Here is a 21,758-nt window from a genome sequence, read left to right as displayed (position 1 = left end):
GCCTTAACTTTAAAGGATTTAAATGATTCCCAGGGCCTCTTCCATCCAGCTCTAAAATAAATATGGCAAGAAATAAAGATGACTGTAGTACCATCAACTGACATGCAAATTGTTTACTACCACAGGTCAGATAACTCTTAATTAGTAATGGAAATCATATCCTAATACCTGAAATTATGTTCAGTGCTGTCCTATACTCTCTGCATTTCTTCACTATATAAATGTATTGCTTTTCTTTAAAAGTAAGCAAAATAAACATAAAAAATTCTGCTTTAGTGTTTTCTGCCACCTGGGCTCCCCTATTCCTTCTACCAATAATGTAAAATGGAAATTAAATATTTGATGTTATTCTTATTGAAGAAACTTACATTTACATTTCTGGTGCACAAGGAAACATATTTTGAAATCTGCCTACTCAGTAGACATTAACACAGTCTGTTCAAGTAAATATGCTTGCATAGTTAATCAAAAGGAATGCCCTATGTGATCATGCTCGAATTCATTTACTGTGATCAAATACCTATGAGCAATTAGTTTAAAGATAAAAACAATGATGATGAATTACGAACCCCACATTTATTAAAATAGAGTACTGCTTGGTAGGATTTTTCAAAGCAGATTAAGTTAGCAACTAAAAATCTATGAATGTGGCTTAGATTGCTGATTTAATTAATGTTTTATAATATGCAGTAAAAGGGAAGATATATATTGAAAATATATTTTGTCATATTAACAAAAGCAACAAAGGCATCTGCTTTTTTTTTTTAAATAAAGAAGTTTCTTAAAGCAAAGAAAAGCCCTCTTTTTGCCATCTTTCAAACAGTAAACATCCACTTCTGGTCTTGATTATATACAAGATGCGGTACAGTAAATGACAGATTTGCCATGAAATGTTTTTTTGTTGTTAACAGAAAATAGTAAGTTCAAAGAAGTAAGAGAAAAGTTAAGCACCAGAGTACTGTCAAGGAGACTGAGATTATTAACATTAATTTTTTACATGTTTCAACTGACTAAATGTACCTACATTGCGACTCTGGTTGCAAACTGAAACAGCCATGCTTATGTGAGGATTGTGTAATAAGCAGTCATTATGCTCTTTCTTTTGTGCTGTCTAATGGGAAAACTGAGAAGCTCTTTCCCCTTTTTAAATTAAATGCTTTTAATAAAGGAAGATTTTAGGGAAACAAATACTCAACTTCTTAAGCTTTAAATTACTAAAAGCTGCTCTCACTGGACTGGAGTATGGAGAAACTAGAGTGATTTAAATGTTTTCCAGAGCTCACACATTAGTACTTTCAACATCAAAAAGCAAAACCAGAATTGTGTCAGCACTCTGTTTGGCCAAGCTTTAGACAAAGAGTGAACCACAGGACAGTGTGACCAGATCTTCGCCACTACTGACACGGACAGAAACATCGCAGCACACCGTAGTGACCATTTGTTTCTGACCATGGTCTGGGCATCTGCACACTGCTCAAAAGGCCTGCATTCGCAAACATGGCTTCTACCTAGTAGTACACTATTGGCCCTTCCCCTCACTCTTGCATCTCACTGCCTAAGGAAGGAAGGTCCTAACTAAAATGCTTTCACTTTCCAGAGAAAATACTTTCCACAGGAAAAAATTTATAGAGATTTAATAAATTGGAAAAGGACACTGGAAAATTGTATGGATTCTATGCACATGTATAACTATCAAAAGAAAATATTAAAAAGTATAAATTCTGAGGTCCACTGATTTCCAAGTTATGAAAGTTTACCTACAAATACTTGAAAAGTAGAGTTTTGAAAGGAGCCACAGTTTTTGAACTTCAGAATGTGTTCAAACTTGGACGAATCTGTGGGATCTCTGAAACATCAAGCTTTTTCACTTTTCTTCTCCCATCTTTAAATTGCCTATAAACTTTCATCAGCAGTATTCTGCTGCAGGTATAGACATGGCTAAAATGCACTGATTCATCCTAAAAGGAGGGCTGTTTACAGAAATTAAGCCAGGTTCAGTCAAAGCAAAACACATGCTTCAACATGAAATCCCTGCCCCCTCCTCCAAAACATCCTTGTAGCGTCTAATTTAGCTTCATGTCTTTTCTACTCCTCCCTTAATTTCTCTCTGTCATCTTGGTTTATATTACCATGTGCTTTCCCTTTGATAAAAGCAATTTTCAAAGGCTAAAGAATTTTTTCGTCCCTGACCACAGATTTAATACAGCAGTCTGATAACGGACTGGTCTGAGAGCAGAGAATCCCTTTGCTCCACCTCCTAACATCTGTCACAAGAGTCGGATTACAAATCAACTCAAATGAAGGGATCAAGGGGTGTGTAAATGAAGAGGGAACACCGGAGAAGGGGGAACTGGTGGTCAGTGGTTAGGCCATCTAAAGAAATCATAATATAATTTTTACTCCTTATTTGATAGAAGCATACAAAGCAACATTGTGTTAGAAATAACATTAAACTGAATGTTTAATGTTAAAAAAAAGGACTAAGTAATTTCCTAAATAAAAATCCTCTTTGAAAAAATAATCATCTTTTTATTAAATCTATGGAGATTTAAACACACATAAATAGATATTTTCAAAGAAAATGGTCTTTTCATCCTCAGTTTTTATAATCATTTCTAACACCTTCAGAAATATTAGAGATATACATTAGTTACAAACTAATACAATGTATGTAGTTACATATGCATTTTATTAGACAAATAATTTTATCTTTGATATTTTATATTTTAAAAACTGGCCTGCAAACTGCTTTTAATAATTGTTTGTCAATCTTCTAAGTTTATTGCAATGGGAAAAAGTAATCAGTAACTGCTTACAGACTGCCAAACTATATTTCTAATTTTAAATGATTGTAAGAGTAGCCTAGGGCGATTAGCAAACATTTCAAAAATTTCACAGTCTAAATGGTTTTAACTTACAACTTTATGCAAAGGTAGGAAGGAAGGGAGGGAGGGAGGGAGGGAGGGAGGGAGGAAGGGAGGAAGGAAGGAAGGAAGGAAGGAAGGAAGGAAGGGAGGAAGGAAGGGAGGGAGGGAGGGAGGGAGGAAGGGAGGGAGGGAGGGAGGTCAAGCAAACATTTAACTTAAGTAACAATAAAAACTTGTACAATGCTGGAATTTTTAGGTTGAATGTACTTGACAGTTCTCTAGCATATATAAGTACCCGAAAGGCAATTCAGATTCAACTTTACCCCATTAAAACAGTGAAGTTCCTGAAGTGTATAGGGTGTAACCTGATCATAATTGCTGTGAAGGGTGAGAGTTGACTAAATCTTGATGCTAAACCTTGCCATCTGTAGGTGCTTTACACATCCCCAGTTTTAGGGGTTTTTTTTCAGTAGGGTCAAAAGTTTACAGTATATTTTTCCACTCATTACCAATCACAAATGTTTTTTTTACCGTATGTCATCTTAGAACAATACTCTGAACAATTTTGGAACTACCCAATCGCAAGTTTACGCAACAACATGAATGCTATCTCCAAATCCATTTCACATGCCTATTACAGACACGGTTTTTAATGATTAAGCAAGTAATATTTATTTCTGTATTTAGCAAAAGTACTTAATTTCCCCAAAATTCTCCCAAAGATACCACTTTCTTTTTATTTTTTAATTTATTGTTCTATTGTCAAGTACACTTTTCTGCCTTTTACTCCCATCCCAGCCCCCCCCCCAGTGCTCCCCACCTCCCTCCCATTTCCACCCCCCCTTAGTTTTTGTCCATGTGTCCTTTATACTTGTTCTTGTGAATCCTTCCCCTTTTCCCCTGAAATTCCCTTCCCTCTCCCCTCTGGTCCCTGTCAGCCTGTTCTGTATTTCAGTGTCTTTGGTTATATTCTGCTTGCTTGTTTGTTTTGTTGTTTAGCTTCCTGTTAAAGGTGAGATCATATCGTATTTGTCTTTCATCGCCTGGCTTATTCCACTCAGCATAATTAATGCTTTCCAGTTCTATCCATGCTGTTGCAAAGGGTAGGAGCGCCTTCTTTCTTTCTGCTGCATAGAATTCCATTGTGTAAATGCCAAAGATACCACTTTTAGACTAAAAACTCCTTTACAAGACCACTGATAGCTTATAACCCAACAATTCACATTTAAAAAGTATTCGTACACAGGATGTCCATTTCACTGTCACTAAGTGAACTCTATTATTCATGCTGCTCACTAATCCCACTCATTTCACCTTAACCGTTCACAACAGAAATACGGATGCATCACCTCCCATGACTGGGATCCCAGACTGGAGAACTATCTTGGAGAATGAGACAAATGAGCTTTACACTACGATTAAACATATTAAAACGTCTGCATATAAAAAGCCTGTGGTTATCTAACAAAAAGGCCCTTTCACCCAGGCAGTTAAGTTGGTCTGTTAGCAAGCAACCTAAAATTCAAATATAGGTACAGACATGTCATTTTTTAAAATTCTCTCTTACATTTTTATTTTTCTCATTTACAGTTACCAAACTTCACATGCCGAACTCTATCCTTAATTACTCACAGAAATTGCCAGCAAATTAAAATCATCACCATAAATTCAGCAGGAATCATGGGAAAGCACATAAGGATGAAGACAGGCCTTAAAAACAAAGAAAGCTCTAAACTAACTTACAGTTCAGCTTATAAAATAATTGTACACTTACAAATACTATATATGAATCACATAAACCTGAATTTTGGTTTCAATATATAAGAATCCAATATTTTAAAAAACCCCTCTGAGCCCTATTTACAAGTGAGTAACCTAGCAGCATGAGTGATCAAATCCTACAAATTGTTTATGTAGGAATCTGGTCTATTAAAAAAACAAGGTAAATCAATGTAATATTACTCTAATTTAAAAACCTCCCAGCTAATTGAAGAAGAACAAGTTAAGCAAAGAAAATATGAAATAAATTTTGAATTAATGTTTCTAATTAGCAGGGGCTTTTCACATAGACTTAAAAGCAAATTTTCCTTTCCTGATTAATTAGAACATCACACAAAGAACTAGACTCTAATTGGTAATTCTTTCAGAGAACTAGGAAGGGGCAGATGTGACTGACAAACAGCAGAAGAAATATTCTCCAGTGAAAATAACGGCAACAAAAATCCTGTTATAGCTATATGGTGGTTACAGATAGATAGATGGGGGTTCCTGTGCTTAAAAAACACTTTCAAAAATTACAAAGGCTGTGTGGTTGCTGGTGTGGCAGAAATATTTTGGGCAAAAAATAAGTTTACTCTGCTCAAAATAATATAAAACTTTGCAAAGAGCTTTTGGTCAACTTAGATAGAAGGTCAAATAGTGGCTGAAAACACTGTTAAAAGTATCTAGAATTGTTCTTTCTATTAATGATTCCCTAATTAAGCAACATATTTCAACATTTGCCATCAATTTAAATAGGAGAATTTTACAATACACTAGGAGAATACCAGTTCCTTCCTCAAAGATATAAAGAGGCACATCACTAATATGAAATGAATATTCCTAAATTAAATGAAGAGAAAATGAAGAAAAAATTTGGGACAGGACCCATAACAGCACTGCAATTAAAAAGATAAGGGGAGGAAGGTCTCAGGGAAGAGAAATAAATGCTCCAGTCTCTTAGATGAGGGACTTGCTCTTGGAGGCGAAGAAAAGTTTAACATTAAAGGGTAGCAAATTGAAGGGATTTCAGAAGCAAATTCAAAAATACTGCTGCAAAGTCTCCTGAGTGCCAAATTTTAACTATATGTACACCAGCGGTTTCACAACAATTCTCTGAAGTGCTAATACACAGACCTTTCAAAAGCATGGACATCAACTACATATACAAGGCACCTTAAAATTTGTCATAATTTTTCATTCTTTACTAGCCACATATTCTACCTTACATTTTGTCGTCCCATTTTACAAGTAAAAGAATTTTATAATCAATTATTTTTAAAGGTTAATCCATATTGTAGCATGAGCCTAGATATTCAAAGGAGACAAAGCCTCGGCTTTTGTAGGATCTGTAATGATTCCTCCTCCTCTGAACATCCAATTATTACCTTCCTACCAATTCACATTAGTATCAACCAAAGCTCCTCCACACCCTCAGTTCACAGTCATCCCTCGGTTCACACTGTCATTTCACCTGGGTTACTTCAATAGCCTAAATCTGTCTCAGCCTCCAGCCCCGACCTCCTCTAGTCCACTCACCCCAGTGCAGGATATTCCTTCTAAAATACCAATTTCATCATTTCATTTCCAGGCATCAAATTCTTCAATGGATCCCCGTGGTACTCGATTAAAGTAAAAATGCCTCAGCAAGTATAAGACTCTTAGGTGATCTTGCCCCACTAACCTCTGCAGTCTTGATCTCTGACAACTTCTGTTGCAGGTATAAGGAACTAATTTGGTTAATTATTCTCTCTCACCACTGGACCTTTTAACATGCTGCCCTCTCAGCCTGGAACTGCCCCCTCTGCCCCTGTGCGCATTCCCCTTAGCCACAGAACTGTTTATCCTCTATCTTTTTATACACCATCATCTCCAAGACAGTATTAGCTCCAAGTGAGCAAAATGTGTCTTTTCTCATAGCTAGTGGATCCAGCACAATGAACGGCATAGAGCAGAACACTCCGCACAGACTTATGGCTTTGTAAGAAAATGCTAATTGATGGCATACCTGAATAATTCCCCCGAGTGAGTAGAACTTTTCTAGGCTCTGGGCTTGAAAACAAATTGGGCAAAGAAACAGAAAACACACAAACCATAGTCTCGGCTGCCTATTACCAAGAGGCCAGCAACACTCACTGTCAGGTCATGGGGCAGTTCCCAGTGGAACTGACATCTACCCTTCCACGCAGCCCCTCGTGTGCCCAGGACCTAGCCAAATGCTTGTTCTACCCCAGGACCCTGGAGAGGACTGGTTCAGAAGTAGACGGGTAATAAAAGGTGGACCAGTGAGTAAGTCGGTCCTGCAGTTTTTGTTGGAGCTGTCAGAAAAGTGCTCTTTAAAAAAGGGCAGCACTGGCTGTTAAGATGTAAGTCAGAGCTTCTCAGGACCTTCTCTGCTATCACGTGGGTCCTAATTGAAAAAGAAGCCAACACAGAGGAAAGTGGGAACAAAAGAAAGACAGATGGTTCCAGTGACATCATTAAATCCTCTCACCCAGATGTGCCCAGAGACAGCTGTAGTCTTAAACTCCCACTACATGAGAAGTAAATTCCAGTTCTGCTCATACTGGTTTTCACTGGGTTTCTTTTAGGCAGTCAAGAGTCCACGGCCACAGGTCAGGGATCATCTGCCTGTGTCAGCCTATAACTAGGCACCAAAATTCATTTGTTTTCTAGGTAATCAATTTGAAAAAAAGAAAAAAAACCCTGAAGGATTAGGTCTGGTTATGTAGAATTCTTTCCCATTTCATGCAAGATGTAGGAGTAGTGAATTTTATATTCAGTCTACCAACTATTTCTCTATGGGTGAAAGAAGGGTAGGGATAGTTTTTCTGAATAAAGTATACGTGAAATGTTACAAAATTGGGAATTCATCTAAGTTATATTGATTTTGTTGGAAAGATACTGAAATAAAAACATTATCTTAATTCTTCAGTGACTTTTAGAGTATAGTAGAATGAACGATGTGACAAAGGTCAGAAAATCAGGTGTGAACGCTAGTATCCACACTATGTAGCCTACTAGGATCTTCTTCCTAAAGCATGGTTTTGCGTAACACTGTTGGGAGCTTCCCATTACATATGGGAGTGCGTGTGGGCTGTGTGGAAAGAATGCCCCATCAGACAGTTATCTGCAGAGGTAAGAAGGGGAGTGAAACACTGTATATATCAGCCACCCTGGGTATGGAAGCATCTAAGGAAGATGTTAAGCATCATCATAAGCTAGTCATTAACATTTACAAAAAATATATTTAAAATCCCGGGCACAAAAGACCTTTCTGTAGCTGTAGTAACTTAAATCCCTGTTTATTCAAGGAACATAAGCAGCTGTTAATATAGAAAACATTACGTTGTGGCCTCCAGTGGCTCAGGGAAAAAGGTAAGTTAACTGTGAATGGCTAGGGAATATTCCCAGAAAGGCCTCTACACTAGGAAACTCTTCACCCCACTGGCTTTCCTTGGATGGGCAGCAAAAGTAACCACACTAAACAGAACCAGAGGCCTCAGAGAAAAGAGAAACGTGGCCTCTGTCCCAGTGTCCTGCCGTAACGCCAGGGCCAAAGCTCAGGATTGCGTGGCTTGACATGGGGCTGCATGCCACAGCTATCACAGTATCTGTCTTAAAAAAGCAGCAGGCTTTAGAATTTCTGGTTCTTACACCTGCAAAATAAAGACCATATAATAAAACTACTATTGACCAGGATGTTTGTGAGATGACAAGTTATGTTACCTCACTACCACTACCAAATTTGGTTCACTAATCAAAGGTCTCTTAAAACTGTGTGATCATAATCTTCTATTTTAGTAAATATAACATTCTACAGATAATTTTATCTTTATTATTTAAGATCGTACAGTCCTTAGGACTTACCATTCCGAATATTTGGTACCAATATGAAATGATGGAACTTTATAGAAAGTAGGTGATACTACAGAATGTCTACTAATCCCCTCCAATGATTAAGTGTGTACACATGTGTGTTATGTTCCAACTTCATTTCGGGAGCTTCTATTAAACATCAATACAAAGGGAAAATATTATTTAATTCAGTATCTCAGTATGGGGATAATGTTAATCCAATTTCCCTCTATCTAACTAGGTGCATACAGATTGAAAATAAAGACTGATGAAGGTACATTACCACACACATATTGATTGTTACAGAAACACTTGTCCAAAAAGGACTACATGGGTGACAGGATAATTACTCTGGATCCCATCTTTACTACTAAGTAGTTAGATGAAAGTAGGCAGGTCATTGGATTTGTTTTCTTCCCAAATATGTAAAACTTCCCTCTCATAAATTCCTGGTTTCTTTCAATATCACTAATAATAGTGCCAGCTGGTAGTTCCGGGTCTGCTATAAAAATAAACTCAAGTGATGGGATTTGCCTCTAGTGTATAGTGACTATCCAGAGCAACCCAGTGCCCCGGTTTTCTGATGAGTACATCAGAAAATTGCACCGTGTGCAAGCGTGCGTGCTTGCTTGTATGCGAACAATGATTACTGGGTTGTTACTCAGGAAAGCAGCTTTGCCTCTACCCTCTGGCAATTTAAGTTAAGACAGTTAATACACAAAATGAATGAGAAATAGCAGGAGAAAGAAAGAAGAGCAAAGTATATGGCCTGGGCAATAGTTGTAGCTTAGCTGAGTCGCTGACCTGAAATTTCCAGAAGTGTAATTCAACCTGAACTAGGAACAGGAATTGGAGATGAGGACTAGAAAGAGGCAGATGTCGAGGAGAAGGAGGAGAATGAGGAAGACAAAAGCTAATTTTTAAAAACAATGTTCCAAGTGATAGGCATTGTTCTAAGCACTTTGTGTAAATGATCTTAACACAAGAAAGCCACATACTAGAAAAAGAACAAATACCACAGGAAGATAGGGAAGTGGAATTTGAAATGGGAGAATAGATTAGACTCACTGGTATCAAGAATAAAGGAACTAGCCCTGGCTGGCACAGCTAGGGGATTTGAGGGTGGGCCTGCCAACCAAAGGATCACAGTTCAATTCCTGGTCAGGACACACGCCTGGGTTGCAGGCCAGTTCCCAGCAGGGGACACATCAGAGGCAACCATATATTGATGTTTCTCTCGCTCTCTCCTTCCCTTCCCCTCTAAAGATAAATAAAATCTTAAAAAAAAATAAATAAATGGGCTATTAGGTGGGCTAATTTAGATGTTCAATAGGACTAAACTTTTTCTATTCCTTCTCTCCAATGTTACTGCAACTCCTTGTAGAAAGACACTGTTCTTATAATATCCTTACATTTGTAATAATTTTTATATTAATCAATTTATAAATTAATTGATTTATAAATGATCAAGCTTAATCACTTTTTATACCTTTTCAACTAGAGGTGTTTGTTCTTTTAGTTAGAGAATATACCAGATATAATTTCTTAAACTCTACTAGGTAAATTAAAATTGTTAAGAATTTACTTAGTGCTTGGTATGAACCCATGCATTATGGATTACTCCATACCATTTAGAAGGGAAATTCACGATCTAGTTGGAGTAGGTTTGGAATATAGCAGGCACCGGTAACAGCCCCCATTTTTAAAACACTTTGAGCTAAGGATGTAACCAACAGTTATTTTTCTGTCTTTGTGGCACTTGGATCTCATCAACAACAACAAAATCCCTTTTTTCTGTGTTTCATTTCTAGCTGTTAATGATCTAGAACACACAACAGGTACCTTGCATAGCAATATAACCTAAGGTCTAGAGTGTCAAGAAATGGACAGTAGTGGGCACAGCACACGCTTTCCACATTGTATACCTACTACAATGCCTTCTTTTGTATTTGTTAGTATACTACTTTGTAAGACTGTCAGCTGACTGAAGAATGAACAAGAAAACCAAGGATTTCACCTAATCAAGATGTGCCATTTGCATCCCTAGAGGAAGCCCTATGTTGTACTAGAAAGAGATTTGGAAAATATATAGTCCCAAGTTTAAATTCAAGAGCATCCCACCTCTCTATATGACTAATTATTCTCTATGAGCCTCAGTGTTTTCATCTATAACATGGGGATAATTTCTCTCTCCCAAGCTGATATTAAGAATTTGATGAAATAAAAGGTATATTAAAGACAAGCAGGATATAGGTATGTAAAACAAGCTTCCTTCTTAAAGCTCCTTTATATTTTAATTCATAAAAATATTTCCTCTCTTGATTTTAAAAGAATATCAAGAGCAGGCAGAGGGCTGGTGGAAGCAGAGGTGGAGGGGCAGCGATGTCTTGGCCTCTGGGGCCAGGACATCAATTTCCACCTCTCTCCTCCTTGCCTATCCAATGCCCCTGGAACTTTTATCTTTGCTGGGGCCCCTGCCTGACCAGCTGGGGTCCTAGGACCTATGCAGGAGCCCTCCTCATTCTTCTATGCATGGGGCTCCTCTGCTGTTGGTACCACTTGGGCCTGCCACTGAAGAGCTGAGCCCACCATGCCCCTGGCCCCCTGAGCTGCAGCTGCATGTCTTCATTGTGACCAAGATGACCTATGCCTTCCACCACTCTTGCCTGGAGCTTCTGCTCCACGTGTAGATCTCCAGGACCAGGCAACAGACATTTGTTTTCAAAGACAGCCCAGGTAAGACTGGGGCCCCACCTCGTGGTCACCAACTGCTCTGTGAGGCACAGCTGCCCAGCCCTGTCCTACAAGATGACTACTGAATTTGATGCCTTCTTGCCAGCAGGCCAAGGTTCTTCCATGTGGACAATAACAACTAACTAAACACAAGGGCACCACTGAAGCTGCTAAAACCCTTCCCATAGACCCTTCATGTCTACATAGCCCAGCCCACCTGCACTTCTGAGCCACAGCCCCACAATCACACGAGGCTGGCACAGTTCTGGTTCACCACCAGGGGTGCTGGTTTCAGCATTAACCATCAATTCACATCTGGCTTTGAAGATGGCCCGGTGGGCCACTGGCTCTGCTTTGTGGACACATCTGCGCACACCTGGCTCCCTGATGACTGTATTGTGGGCTACATAATTGAGTGCATGCTGGACAGCCACCTGTAGCTGCTGGGGGCTGTCCGGCTCCTGGAGCAGGTCACCCTAAGCTACCCAACTTTGAGGGGAAGCTCAGTGTCATTAAGTTACAGAGCCCCTTCTCTCTTGAGAACTTAATGACAGTTTTTGATGCTCTGTACAGAGCGACACTTAATGACACTCTGTAACTTAATGACACTGTCTCCTCTACCCAGAAACTCACTGGTGCCCACAGCTGGTGGCCTGATGAACCTGAACTACTGCACAACTGCTGGGCTGAGGCCTCTGGTTGTCCCTTACCTCCCAAGGCAACCCTGAAGGTCTATGGCAAATGCCCTGGGGTGGGTAATCCCTAGAAGGGCCCCAAGTAGTGGTTAAGCCAAGTGTTGGATGGTGACTGGTGGCGAAGGCATCCCAGACCCCTGCAAAGTGAGTTGGACATCACAGAGACCAGGTGAAGGCCAGAGGCCCCAGGGTTTGGTTCCACTGGGCCCTGGGTGGCTGAATTGAACAGGGTGGGGGCACTGAGTTTAGGAGTCCTAACTCTGCAGAGAATTACATGGGCCCCTGGTTGGGGTGGGCCCCTATCCTCAGCTCAGGTCTCTCAGCCATTCCCCTGGGGTCAAACACTGAGATACCCACTCCTGGATTCCTTGGCTAGATCCTCAACCACTGAGAGGACCCAGGTGGAAAAGTAGCCAAATGCAGAGTGTGTGGCTGATACTGTTGTTACTGACCAGTCTCCAGCTCCTTGCCCCCACCCCTTGCTAATAGAACCCAATTTTGTTTGAAGTATTAGCCTGCTACAAACAGTATCAGCCTGACATCAGATGATGGATCACAATGAGTCCCAGCCAACCTTGATGACTCTTTTGATCACTTTGTCTCAGCTTCCTGTGCTGCTAGGAGCTGCCATGTGACCCACCTCTGCCTATAGTTACAGCTCTGTCTGTTAGTGTAAACTGAGCAAAGGCAATAGAGAAGATTCTGGGGAAAGTTTTATAGCCCCATACTCTGTCTTCCTGCTGTGAATATGGGTGTGATGTCTGGATTTGGGGCAGCCATCTTGCTGCCATGAAGGAAAGGCCAAGATAATCATTCACATCTGCTTTGTCTAGCATCTGGTTCTGTAAGAAAATTAAATCCTTATTTGTTCAAACCAATAAATAAGTAAGTAAGTAAATAAATAAATAAATATCATCAAGCCATTACTAGAGGATATATAAAACAAACTCTTTAAGAGATTTAATTACCATGGGTTACAATATGGAGACTCAAAAGTTTTAGAGCTAGATTTATCCAGTGATGTAAGAAATAGCATGAATTATTAAAAGCTGAAAGCATTATTTCAAAGTATTAATTAAAACATAACTTTAATATATAATATATGCTTTCATTTATATATGTACATATATACGCTTTAAAATCTTTTTATAAAAAGAAAAAAGGGAAATGGCAGCTACAAATGAAGTAAATTTGAGGTGATAAGTAATTAATTCCTCTTTTGGTATTTACAGTGCATAACATTAATTATATCACCAAAAAGTCATAAGCCACTAAATCACTATGTACTGATCCTACTGATTTTACTTTGCATTAAAAAAGTAAAAAAAATCTGAGAGGTAGGGTGGCCTAATTTTTCAATATTGTGTAGAATGTAAATGCAGTGTCTAATAATTTAGATCACGATTATCTGAACCAAAGTATAGTCAACATGGAATAAACTTTACTTCAATATAAATTAAGCACTTTTTAAAAGTAATTGAAATGATTCTCAGTCACTCTCAGAAATGTAAAAATATAATTTTTTTCTAAAACATTTTCTTTGTGTCAAAGTATCATAGGATTTCTTATTATGGGAATTCCAGGAAATCCGTTTTAAAGATTTTTTTAATTGAGTAAAACTTCCTAAAGTTATTTTTAAAAAGAGGGAAAAGAAAGTGGATTAGTCCCCCTCTTTTCCATCCTTCACAACAGCATAAACAATGTTAATGGAACATCTAAACATAAATCCCACTGAATGAATTATCCATGTAACCTCATATGAAGCCAGAAACAGCTTACCATCATTTCTGTGACCTTCATTTTCCTTTATTAATTAATCAGTCAGGCAGTCAGTCATTTCTGATACGATACAATTGAGCAAGCTAATGGGCTTTCAGTTTTGCTGGTAGCCACAACGAGAACGGTCCGCAGATAGTCACTGGGAGGGAGAAGCAGCAAGCTCCATACTGAGCCTTGTCAGATCCTTACCCACACTTGGAAGGTTAGCTTGAAACTTTATTTTGGTATTATTAAACTTAAGAAGGGGAGGCTCTGATGGTCTGGTTTTAGGAGAATAAACTGACAGGCAAAACGCTACCAATGGTAGACTGGGTCTGAATCCCAGTTGTGCCTCTAACTAGCAAATTAAATGAGGTGTAAATCACTGGGCAAGTCGTTAAACCTCTCAGTGCTCTCCCTGCCCCATTTCTAAAATGAGATCACATAACAGCAGCTTGTTAATAGGTTTTTCTTTCTGAGGGTTATGTGTATTTTCTGAGGGTTACTATGAAAAGCTTAGAACACTACCTGGTGAGGACAATATACATGCTAGCAATTATAAATGATCTTTCACTTCCAAGAACTGGAAGTTTCACTTGTACTATGATTGAAATAGGATCGCTTGTTAATACTTGGTTCTACATTCATGTCTCTGTATTGAAACCACACTGATGATTGGCCTCTAACTATGAAATTCAATCAATATAAGTAAATAGTACATGTAATTAAATAGATGACTTAAACATACAGCAGTGAGGAAAGTAGGTTTATGTCTACATGAAACAGAGTTTATTCTTGTATTATTTATTATTATATTTATTTGTATTACTACTACAAACCTACTTTTGCCTAGCCCTGTATATGTCTTAATTCGTGTTCATGACCTATTTTCTAACTATCTGGGATCCCAACATGATTATCAATCTTTGGTAACACAGTAATGTTACTTTAAATGAAACAAATTTATATATTTAATGACATATTGACACAGAAAAGTTCTATGTACATATATGGGTAGCTGTAATGTTAAAAATGTTCTGTGAATAAAACAAAAAAAACCCCAAAACATTAACTGACATGTTGCTCTATATAATGAAAAAAACTTAATGACAAAGGATGCTTCTAACTCAATTTTCTTCCATCCTTGATTTACATCATCTGAGCACTTTCTTCTGACAAAGCTCATTTTGTAGTATCTGACAGGATCAGTTAATCAAAAGTTTCCTTTTCTGAATTCAGTATCACTTTTCCCTTTTAACTAGGAAGAAGGCAGCACAAAATGTCTTGGCAACTCTTACAAGATCCAATTAAAAGCAGATGAGTTGAAAGACACAAAAGTTCTATTTCACTATATACATTATGGCCCAATATACAAAGTTTGAATGCTTTGAAAATAAAAAGTGGTTTATTCTCGACTTCAAATCAAAGAAAATTTAGATACCATCAGAACTCACTTCACATTCTGACACAAAGAATTTATTCAGAGTTTGAACTGATGCAACACATGTAAAAGTCAAGAACCATGCCTTGCCAAAAGTAATAGTGTTTGTTTTTCCTTGTCTTTCTCTGCCCCTCAAGCTAATCTACATTTATCTCTGCTTCAAAGCACTGTGAAAACTTTAACTACCTCATGAAACCTCATTGTGGTATACGAACAAATGATCAGTACATTTACTTTCTCAATCAACTCTTGAAATTTAGCAGGTAATAGAATCCTTAATCAACAGAGACCTTGGTACATATAATGATTTAATTAAAAGGAACACCGAAGTGGAAATAGCACAATAAGCCAAAGATATCATATTTATCAGAATAAATAAACAAACAAAAGTCTCTTGTTTTCTATCCTAAAATGAGAGGGCTCAGAAATGCATGGCTCCTGATAGGGCAGTCCGAGACCCCAGAGGGACTCGAGGACAGCCACCACAAGCAGAATGTCTGCAGGGGCAGTAGCAAGCACTACAGGCAGCATTTGGTTCTGGGGTTCAAAGGCTTTAGTGACCAGCCACTGTGGTGTGAAAGGAGAAAGGTTGTTGTTATTTTAAATTTTTTCTTTTCAAAATAAGGAAGAAAAAAAGACAAAAAATGGATAAATACAGTGAGCACATATTATGGTTTAAAGCAATATACATTGGTATTTAGGATACATTAAAATAAAAATAATTTTAAAAGACACCAGCAACTTTCAGCCAAGATAGAGGCATAGGTAGACACACTGTGCCTCCTTGCACAACCAAAATTAAGGACAACAAAAATTTAGAAACAAACAAAAAAAAAACCCCAGAACTGATAGAAAATTGAACTGTACGGAAGTCCGACGACAACCATTCATCCAGAATGGTAAGAGGGGCAGAGTTGGCAGTTGGCGGACAGGGGTCTCAGCAGGAAGAAATAGTGCCTGGCAGACCCCAGTGTGGGGTGGCAATGAGCAGACCCAATGAGGTGCGCAAGGCAGCTGGCTGACTGGTCACACATTTGCACGCGGATAAACCAGCCAAAAACGGACAGTGAGACAGACCGCGCAACCCATGGCCCCAGTGACAGGAAATAAAGCCTAAAAGCACCGACTAAAAACATCTGTGGACATTGAGGTGCTGGGAGAAACTCCCAGCCTCATAGGAGAGTTCGTTGGAGAGACCCACAGGGTGTTAGAACATACACAAGCCCACCCACTGGGGAACCAGCCTTGGAAGAGCCCAGTTTGCTTACAGGAAGGGGCAGAAGAGACTAAAATCTGAGAGGGAGCAGAACAAGTGCCACTGTTCCCTCTCTGACCGCGCCCCCACATACAGAATCACAACCCAGCCACTGGGTTGACCCCCCCTCGTGAACACCTAAGGCTCCGCCCCTCACGACCTAACAGGCACAACCAGACCAAAATAAAAAGGGGCTCGAACAGAACAAATCAAAGCCCCAGAGCCAATACATTTAAGTGACCAAGATAGCCAACCCATCAGATGCACAGTTCAAAGCACTGGTCATCAGGATGCTCACAGAATTGGTTGAATTTGGTTGCAAATTAGATGAAAAAATGAAGGTTATGCTAAGTGAAATGAAGCAAAATGTACAGGGAACCAATAGTGATGAGAAGAAAACTGGAACTCAAATCAATGGAGTGGACCAGAAGGAAGAAAGAAACAACCAAACAGAAAAGAATGAAGAAATAAGATTTCAAAAAAATGAGGAGAGGCTTAGGAACCTTCAGGACATCTTTAAACATTCCAACATCCAAACCATTGGGGTACTAGAAGGGGAAGAGAAAGGGCAAGAAGTGGAAAACTTATTTGAACAAATAATAAAGGAGAACTTCCCCAATCTGGCTAAGGAAATAGACTTCCAGGAAGCTCAGAGAGTCCCAAAGAAGGTGGACCCAAATAGGAATACATGAAGGCACATCATTTACATTAGCCAAGATTAAAATGAAAGAGAGAATCCTAGAAGCAGCAAGAGATAAAGGGACAGTCACTTACAAAGGACATCCCATCAGACTGTCAGCTGATTTCTCAAAAAGAGACCTTAAAGGCAAGAAGGGGCTGGAAAGAAGTATTCCAAGTCATGAAAGGCAAGGATCTACATCCAAGATTGCTCTATCCAGCAAAGCTTTCATTTAGAATGGAAGGGCAGATAAAGTGCTTTTCAGTTAAGGTCAAGTTCAAGTTCATCATCACCAAGCCCTTATTATATGAAATGTTAAAGGGATTTATCTAAGAAAAAGAAGATAAAAATATGAACAGTAAAAAGACAGCAAACTCACAGTTATTAAGAACCACACCTAAAACAAAAGCAAACTAAGAGGACAGCTAGATCAGGAGCAGAGCCACAGAAATGAAGATCACATGGAGGGTTAGCAACAGGGGAGTGGGAGGAGGAGAGAGGGGGAAAAGGTACAGAGAACAAGTAGCATAGATGGTAGGTAGAAAATAGACAGGAGGGAGGGATAAGAGTAATGTGGCAAATGTAAAAGCTAAAGAACTTATGACACATGGACATGAACTAAAGAGGGAAGATGTGGTTGGGAAGGGATGCACAGGGTGGAGGGGAATGGAGGGGGGAAATGGGACAACTGTAATAGCATAATCAATAAAATATATTAAAAAAAGACAACAGCAGTATTTTGTAAAAGGCCATCATTTTATATCTTCAAAAGATACTTTAAAAAGAACGTCTGAATCTGACCTTAACACATAATATAAACATATCAATGAACAAGTTCAAAGAAGTAATAACTTACATGTTAGACAATAAAGATTTTATGAAACTTTGTGGATATTTTGAACCAGTAGCAACATTAAACTCCTAACTCTTACATTAGAAAAAATGTAAATGTTCCAAGCATCTAGTTTCAAAGAAAATCTAAAATCTAGATTCCACTAGGTTAAAAAAACAAAATATGTTACTGCGTATTGATAACATTCATGAAACCAGCCTAATCTGTTTCATTTAAGTCAAAGAAAATATACGTTCTATTCTATTCAAATATAATAAACAGCCTGAGTAACCACCATATGGTTCTCAAAATACATTAGTTCAAAACTATCTTCTATTTCCAAACTGTATCTTATAACCTAGGACATAGAGGTTTATTTTCTGAACTGTGATAAAAACTACTACATAAAAGGAAGAATTAGAAATCTAGATCAAATAGCTTTTCTTTTTAAATGACAAAGAATTGAAAGAAACTGAAAGATCAACTGTTTCCTTTGGCCCCTGCTCTGTCTGTTCTAATCTAAGCCACCAGTTCAGTAATTATGATACAGTTGTTTCTTTTATAGTTTAGGTAAAGACAAAAGTCTCAGTACTCACTGAGGGACTGGCAGGTCTTTTACAAGCTTCCCCACACCTCTTTCCACTGAAGTTGAGGCGGGCCTATCACTCTCCTGCGTTTTCAGTCCTTTTTACTTCTCAAGGAGGTATAATAAAACTCTGCTCCAAATCCCTGCTATGAATAGGTCGCAGATTTTTGGTCCTTTGGCTGAGGCCAGGAAATTTCAAGCATATGATTTCTCCTTATGAAATTTATGTCACTAGTACCAAAGGCCCAAAACTGTTGGCTTATAGAAAACAAAGTTCCCAAATTAATGAACTCCAAATCAATTCAGTATTTCAGAAAGTAGTGAAGGCAAACAATTCTACAGACTATGGCACTAAAAAAAAGTCAACTTTGCATGGAGACGTGTACTTAAGAGATCCTCCAAAATTGGACTGTATGCATTTATAGTATGTGGTTAAATTTCATTTGGCCATTATTAAATGCTATGTACTTCTTACTCTCTGTTTGCTCTTTTTGGATAGAAAGGTAGAAGTGTAGCTGTGGTAGAAGTGTAGGCCCAAAACCACATTTCCATTGATTATAGACACCCATGAATCATTCATGAAGCAGCAAACTGTGCTTCGACAACCTAATGCATGGAATTAGGTTCAAGTCACAATTTGCAAAATTTCCTGTTAATGTCTGCTTTTCTCCCATTTTTCTGTGTCTCAAGCAAGCAATAGAAGTGGGAAGGGAAACATCTATACCCTAATGCAAAGAATGGCAGAAAAAAAATAAAGCCTACTTAATTTTATAGATATGAACAATTTTACAAATAAACGCTTAATTTATCACTTACAACTATATGTTGCAAAGCTACTGGAGACTGACATAAATGGTTTCAGCTTCAAAAATAAACTCTGAGCTGTTTAATGGAAGCAGCCTGATTTTATTTGCTGTTTTAACTTTAAGGGGATTCTAGCAGGGTCAAAAGACTCAAATTCAACACCTGCCTAGAAAATAATATTTATCTGTCACTTTCCTTCCAAAGTGAAAGTGAATGGGCATAATGAAAAACCCTACTAATGACTCCAAATCAAATGCCATATACAGGGTCCAGCACAAAGAACACCCCAGTTTTATTACAAAATCTTTTATTATAGTATTATAAGCATGTAATTCTGTAACACAACACTATCACACTCGAGCACACAATATGACATTTTAGGCAAAATGTTCAAATTAAAACTATAAATTATTATACCATATTATTACCCTAGCAACCACACACAAGCAGGCCTTACTTCTGCCGGACCTGGTATTTCTGAAGTTACCATGGTAGCACTTACATGAAATTCTGCTTAGCAGAAACCTTCTCCTTAAAGCTAGTAACTCTAATATCCACGTGAGAATATGCAAATTTTAACTGAAATCTAAAGGCCACTAACAAGAGAAAACACAAATTTTCTTAATCTTCAAACCACTTCCCAACTCCCATGCACGTGTACATCTGCCCCACGGTGCAGAAAAGCAGCACCGAGAAATCAGAACCAACTCTATCCAAGAGTCGGACTCCAGTGCTACCTCCTCTAAGACACGCTAACTCAAAAGATCTATACAAGATAACAGGCTGGTAATACTTTACATTTTAATTATTTCCAAAGAGTATCAGCTATGCCAGAGAAAATAACATTTATTTTCTCATTTATTTACAGAGAAATCACACTTAGAAACTTTTAGTTAAAGAAACAATGGTGCTCCATAGTAAAATAGTTCTCAACTGAATCTCAACTCTTACAATCCAAGAAGCATCCTTATGATTTTATTTTAAAATGTTTTTTATTGCCATCTGAAATTCTAAAGTTTGCTGTTCTAGGTCTGGATTAACCAGAAAACTCAGGTTCTCTCATACTTCTGGTATCTGTTTCAGCAATGCACTATGCTGACTAACATCACTTTGCTCCTCTGTACCTGAAGAAATAGCAAGGCCACCATTCCAAATGAAGAGTGCCTGGATTCTGTGATTGCCTGAACCTCACTAAGCAGAACAAACCTATGTCATGAGGTGTGCACTTCACTCTGAAAACACTATTAACACCATACAAGCAAATATTTACTTATAATGGACAGATTTTGCTGTTCTAGGATGTATGGTTCAGAAATCAATGGTTAGTTTTTTCTTTAAAAATTAGAAAGCCAAAATTCAATGTAAAAACATTTAACAAGGAGAGGGAGGGGATGGGATAATAAAAAAAAATTCAACAAGGAAATATGGAGTAAAACTTGCACTGATACTCCTTCTAGTTTAATAAGTATTGGTAATTATTCTGTATATTTCCCACAACCTTTAGAATAGGCTAACACAATATAATTAATAAATATTTCCAAAGGGAGGGAAAGTCAGAGAAGAAGGGATGACATGAAGATGAAAGGAAGGAGGAAAGAAAGGAGGGCTAATGGTGCCGAATGTATTTAGTTTTATGTTAAAAACTAAGCCAATCTGTTTACATTAATGTGTGCATTAAAAAGGGAGGAAAGTGGAATAGCAGAAGTGCTTTAAAACTGTCTGGTCATACAAACAGTTTCCAACTGATGGCTTTTTGTCTGTACCACCCATTGGAAGACAATTTCAACAGACCGGGAAATTTCTTTTGTTCTGAGCTCAGCAGTCCATCTACACACTAAGAGCAGAGTAGTCTGCCCAGGGGAACTAGGATGAGGATTCTAGTTTAAATAGTTAAATAACTGAGGGCATTTTGTCAGCTGTCAAATATTTGTTATTTCCCCCAATCACAGCCTATCATGCTGATGTTTGAAATAAATGACCACAGAAGTAGCAATACAATTAAAGTATCACCAGATTTTGCCTAAAGCAAAAGATACATATTTAAATATTCTAAATTTTTATTTAGATTAGCACTGATTTTCAGTGGACAGTGCTCAAAGCTTCAGATCTGTGGCTCCAATCCAGCTGCCCTCATCATAAGCATTGACACATCTGTCAGTTACATCAGGCTGCCTATCTAATCACAAAACCTCCTCACATCTGTGAGCAAGGGAATTTAAATACAACAAGTATTATGTCAAATGTGCCTTTGACCATGTTATACCCCATACAAACGTAAGTTCTTTTGTCTTAATATGATTAATATAGTTTTTGGTATTTAGTGTATAATAGCAAATATGTAATTTTTTGTATTTAGTATCACAACAAGTATATTATGCTCTGTTGTACTTTGGAGAACTTCTCTCTGTATCTGTGAATGTTGAAGAGTTGGTCTCTACCTAGTACGTATGAACAATTCTTCCCCTATCCTGTCTTCCCACCCCAAATTTTCC

General features: G+C 38.1%; 1 protein-coding gene and 1 pseudogene across 4 annotated transcripts in view; one reads left to right on the top strand and one right to left on the bottom strand.

Moving 5' to 3' along the window:
* NCOA2 (nuclear receptor coactivator 2) overlaps positions 1–21,758 on the bottom strand; it is a 290,146-nt gene that overhangs the window by 161,031 nt on the left and 107,357 nt on the right. The window lies entirely within an intron of this gene.
* On the top strand, positions 11,012–11,814 carry LOC119051978 (beta-1,3-N-acetylglucosaminyltransferase manic fringe-like; annotated as a pseudogene).

The sequence above is a fragment of the Artibeus jamaicensis genome, unplaced genomic scaffold, assembly GCF_021234435.1.
Source record: "Artibeus jamaicensis isolate MK-2021 breed Jamaican fruit bat unplaced genomic scaffold, CSHL_Jam_final scaffold_916, whole genome shotgun sequence".
In the NCBI taxonomy this organism is placed as follows: domain Eukaryota; kingdom Metazoa; phylum Chordata; class Mammalia; order Chiroptera; family Phyllostomidae; genus Artibeus; species Artibeus jamaicensis.
This window is presented reverse-complemented; position numbering and strand designations above follow the sequence as displayed.